Here is a 6,004-nt window from a genome sequence, read left to right as displayed (position 1 = left end):
TTCACCTTTTAATGAGAGCGAGGCAGACTCACAGACACAAAGTTTAACTAAAGTGTTAGGCCATGACGCAGAGCATGGACACCGACCTATCAGTGTAGAAGATGATCCCCTCCATGCTGAGGATTATGTTTTCATCTGGGATTACAGATGGTAATATTAACAACAGCACACCGGCTGGGGTCTTAATGGCAATGGGTTAATACTCAGCACTTAAGTCCATTTAAAAGCCTTGCACCGAGCCACATCCAGAACACATCTGGAGCAGCATCGATTGGGATCACAGATGCCAAGGCAAACATAGAAAGTAGTTCTGTTCAGGACGTAGTGAACGGATCTTCACTGATGACAGGAAATACTATTGTGTAACTTTCTGTTAAGTTTCTCAGTTCATATAGTTTTTATTCAGGAACCTTTTTCCATTTCTTTGTATATTTTTTCATGATGGCAGCTGCTGAAATGGACTCGAATGCAGAAGCGTCCAACAATGTGCTGGTAGGTCCTTTGGAACGTTACACTCACTTTTAATTTCAATGTTGTGTTCTTCTTGTAAAGTATTAAGCATTGATTTTAAATTTTAAATCGATAAATGTATCTAAATTCTAGTCTGTGGTTTAAAAATTGAAAATGTATTATGTCGTTTTTATGCTTTTCCTGCAATTTGTTGACAGTGTAATATATTGTTGAATTTTTTTGATAAATTCATGTTTTACATAGAGTGTTTAGAAAGGAATTAATTTTCTGTGATTATATATATCAGGCAATAAGCCACAATTGTTTGGGTCAAAAGATGATATTGTCAAGGATAAAAACATTCTCTGTAAATTGTGATGTTGTACTTACGTTATTTAATTATCTGCTGAATCTTTTGTCCAATGTTCCACAGAAATCTCCGGAGCAGGATCAGATCCTGAACATCATGAGTCTCTCAGGTCGTGGACGCATGGATGAACAACGCTGCACCTTGAGTCCTTCCAAAACTGCACAAATCCAAACTACACCTGCTGGTAGAAAGAATGAATACATTAGATACTATCTACATTGCATGTGTCCTTTTGTACATTGATTGTGGACATTTTCCTCCCTGTCCCCACAGGTTCAAACTATAAGGAGTCCTCCCATACCCTGGACAACAAGCAGGGACAATGCCTTGATAACCTCAAGGGTTACTACCAGGTACCAGGCTCTAGGTTATCAAAGTGCTGAGTGAATGTACCTGCACAGATGGTGGGATGAATAAATAAATCTGTCCTCCAAAATATGGCTTGTTTCCTCAGAAACCTTTGAGTGACCAGAACGACTCTGCACCTCACATCTCTGTGACCGAGAGTACTCCAGATAGACACAGGAAGCTTCAGTCACCCGTCCACCAATTAGATGTTCCCCCTCAGCGTGACCGCTCCAATACAATAAAGGTCCGTTCTATCCTACATTCATACAGCTTCAATTACTACAGACGTCTCCTGCTGGATTGATTATATAATTAAAAATCTCCATTTGGTCAAATGGTTGTTACGCTGTTTTTGTCCAATAGACAGAGTCACCTGATGACCAGGCTAAGTTCATGAGTATGATCAGCCATGGACAGCGAGGGCGCATGGACGACCAGTGCTGTTCCTTGAACCCCAGCAAGAGTGCTCCCTGCACCCCCCAAAACACAGACAGAAAGATGGCAAGTTCAGGAAACACAGGTGAAGGATTGCTTCCTCCATGTTCCGACAAATTGCATTTTCTTTCTTAAAGTAAATCACCTACATGTTACTAATTCACTTGTTTTTGTATTCCCTCTTCCCCAGGTCCAGATTCTGATTTGTTCTTCAATCTCTTGGCCAACACCCAAAGCAACCGGCTTGATGACCAGCGAGTGGCCCTGCAGCCGTTAGCGGGAATACCGAAAGAAAAGACCACATCTCCCGCTGCAGGAGATTCAAGCTACTTGTGTTACATGGTCTCTAAAGTCCAGGTTTGTCCTTTTTATTGTCAGAACAAAAAATCTGCAATCGGGGAAGTCACCAAATTTCTGTTTTGATGTCAGCACTGATTATAAATGTTCAAAAGAGTCACTAGAATATTAACAAATATTAAACAAATAAAATATGATTTGTAGTCCAAACAGCCATAACTTAACAAAGCAGTGCAGTTTCTCATGTGTGGTTTTGATGTGCATCACTTAAAGGTTTTCATGGAAACATATAACAATAAACATGTTATTATCTTAAGAACCGTTAACAAGGGACTGTTTTTTGTAATTTAGATGAGACCATCATTAAAGTATCATTAAATAATCATTAAAGTATCATTTAATAATGGTCTGTTGGATTTTTTTCCTGATAAGAAACGACCAGAAATGCTGAAAAGATCACGATATATTTTCAGGGTTCCAGAATGGATGAGCAAAGATGCTCGCTGGGTCAAATCCTCAAGCCAGAGAAAAAGCTTTCTCCAAACAAGGATATGTCTAGTTCTGGTTCTGGTCCTCCACGCTCAGCCTCTTTCAGCCCCGGCTCAGACGTAGAACGACTAAAGAGTAAAGATAAATCATCTAAAAAACAGGTGAATTTTATAAACTCACAACATCGACATCTGAAAACAACAAAGCAAAATGCTTGCAATCTGAATGTTCATTTGTCTTTGCATGTACTTTTTCTTCCACATCCAGGACTTGACTGACGCTGAAAAGGATGATTTATTTAACTTAATGAGTAATTTCCAGCGTGAACACATGGATGATCAGCGATGTGTCTTAAATGCTACTCCCCAGGCCACACCCAAACACAAGCCCAGTCAGAGCACCGTGCCCACAGGTTAGAGTCCAAATATGTTTGCCTTCCTATTAATAGTAATAGTTTAAACGTGTGCTCAAAATGTCTGTTTTTTCACCATCCCAGGTCCAGATTCTGACAAGTTTTTCAGCTTGCTGTCCAACTCTCAAGGCCGACGGCTTGATGATCAGCGAGTGTCTCTTCTTTCATTGCCAGGGATACAGAATGGGGGGGGCACATCAACATCGAGCGCTGCAGAGAGGGACGCAAGCCACTTGTGTTACATGGTCTCCAAACATCAGGTTGGCCTCATACTTCATGTGATGTAAAAAAAAAACATTTCGAAAAACTTAATTATTCTTGTTAATTTAGTCTCACAATGTGTTGTGCATCTACAGAATATGTTTAAGAATAAGCTCAACCACTTGGATCCGTCTTTACAACAGTGACTTGTATTTTACACTCACAGGGGTCAAGGATGGATGAACAGCGATGCTCTGCACCTCAGATCTTCCAAAATCCTGGGACCCAATCTACTCAGCACAAAGATCGTCCTAATTCAGAGACATCTGATAAAACTCTGCAGAGGTCTTCCTCATTAAGCCGTGCCAAAACCGCCCAAGATCAGCAGGTGAGACGCTGCTTAATGTTCAGCTCATAGTTTTGAACCCTTCGACTATTACACTTTGTTTTTAAAACGCTCCACCTGGCGTCCACACAACTCTGGAATTATTGATTTTTGAAAACACTGTCAAGGACGATTAGAAATGATGACGCAGACACCCACATGTGTCTCCAGATAGATTCTGATCAGTCACAACATGAATGAGCGCAACAAAAATTTTAGAAGGAAATGGGATAGATAGGAAAGCTCATTTTCCTCATTTTGAAGAACAAATGTTATTTCATGCTGATTATTTTGAGCCTCTTTTGTGAGATTTGTGACTTGTACCACTGCTCATGTCTTTTCTTTTTAGAAGGCCGTTCCCGCTGAGCAGGACAAGTTTCTCAATATGATTAGTCATTCACAAGGCGGACGTATGGATGAGCAGCGTTGCTCTTTACAACCAAGCAGAAGCACACCTGCCTCACCCACACACAATGGAAGCTCTTCAAATAATGGACCAACAGGTCAGAAACGACACACAAAGCACGCGGGTCAAGAATGTGTTTTATGCCAGTTACACGTCAAAGAAATAACTTGACTCTTTGCAAAAGGTGCAGATGCTGATGCATTCTTCAAAATCATCAGCTCCACTCAAGGGCGACGGCTAGACGATCAACGTGTGGCCCTGTCTCGCCTGCCGGGGATAAGTGGCAATTCTGAACGAAAAGGAAGTGCAAAGGTTGAAATCCCAGTAAGAGACCCCACATTTAATTATTGGTGGTGTGGAAGTGAAGAATGTTGCCAAATATTGCTAACTGTAGCTCGTTCCACTTCCAGAAAGTGAGTGGTATGCAGGTTGTGACGTGACACATTCCTTTGACAAACAAAAGTCGAACTCATGACAGAAACATCGTGCCATATGATTCTTCGGAGCCTCTTTAGGGCTCGATTACATGGATCTCAACTCTAGAACTATGGACACACATCTGTAACATCTGTAGAGAATAAAAGCAAGCTAACACAGCAATATTTGCCTTACACTTTAGCCTTTAACCCACAATAACCTCAAAAGAAGTCACAGCTATTATAATGAAATACTTGAGAGCTCAATTGCCTATTGTTTTCATTTTTCTTATAAGGCCTGCCCTCCACTCATCACCGTGGCTGAAAGTACACCAACTACACCGAGGAAGGGCGGACCGACCACTCAACCCCAAATGGTCAATGCAGCATCTGGCCTGCCCAGATCTGCGTCATTTACCCCTGAAACTGAATATCAGAAGAATCTCCACTCTCCAGCACAGGTAACATGTTTACCTCAAATAAAAACAGATGTAGGGGATGGAGTCAAGCTCCTTTCTTTGTGAGTTTCAGCAATAAGGTGCACGTCTGACCACTTGCTGCTGGAAGTGATTTTAAAGTCTGGTCTAGTCTAAAGCTTTCATGAAAGGCCAATCATTGTGAAACCTTAGACGCTGTTTTGAACAATCACTTGTTTTGTTTTACAGGTTACAGTGAGGGTATCAATGAGTTTCACACCACAGCAGGTAAGCTGTACTGCATTATTGTCTTGAAAAAGCTGTAAGTCTTAATCAATGCTAATTTGACCCTTATATCTATCAAAGGGACAGGAGGATGCTGTTCAACAGTGTACATTCCCAGAGGTCTTCCTCACTCTAGGAGCACCAGGAGATTCCTTTGTGATTCCCCTCAGCCCAGGACATGGCCGACCCCTGTCCTTCAACTTAAACCTCGTCCCAAAAGACGATGTGAAGTCCAGGCACGGCTCTCCAAGCCACGCAAGTCCCAGGAAATCTCGCTCAAGACCTTCATCTCCTAACCCGAGTGCAACCGGCAGAGCACATGCTGGAACTTCAAGCCCACTTATCAGCCCAGATGACGACTGCTTCTCTCTGATTGAGAAGGTTCACATGGCCCAGCTGCAGAGAGCGATGGCTGAAGCAGGACAAAGTCCCAAAGGGGATCCTGGAAGGGGAAGGGACAAGACAGGGGAAGGAAAGGGAAAGGGAAAGAAAGATAGGAAGGATGGTGGCAATAAACAATAGTCAGGTTTGCGACACTGTAAATTTTCTTTTGAGGAACATGATTAAGAAGAAATGTGAAATGTCATTAGTTAGTGTTTTTGATTCTCAAGATTAGCTCAAGATGATTCTGTTTTATTTTGCTGGGCAAATATTTCATATATATGTTGATACACATTGTGTGTAAATGAGTGGTTTGGCTGAGAACTAATTGCATTGCTTTTTCAAATGTAAACGCTTTGTATGCTGTTAAATTATGTTATACTGCTTTAGCTGCTTATCCAAAGAGAGAAACTGTAGCTTGGCTGTAATTTAACCCACAACTCTGGCAAACTGTGTGAAACAATAACAATAAAAAACAGAAAAACCTTAATTTAAACCTGATAAGCTGTTCGTGTTTGTGCTTTATTAGTTCATGCACACAATTGGCGAAGAACAAAGACTGTTTGGGTTAATAACAACCTTCACTCAACTTGTAACATTATTCATTAATGTAGATCAATTTGTACATCTATTGTTTATTATTACATGTTTTCAGTAAATATATGATGCATCTTGACTTGTAATTTTGGACATCACATTCAAGCACACTGTTA

Source organism: Limanda limanda, chromosome 17 (assembly GCF_963576545.1).
Source record: "Limanda limanda chromosome 17, fLimLim1.1, whole genome shotgun sequence".
Lineage (NCBI taxonomy): Eukaryota > Metazoa > Chordata > Actinopteri > Pleuronectiformes > Pleuronectidae > Limanda > Limanda limanda.
Note: the sequence above shows the minus strand (reverse complement) of the source record.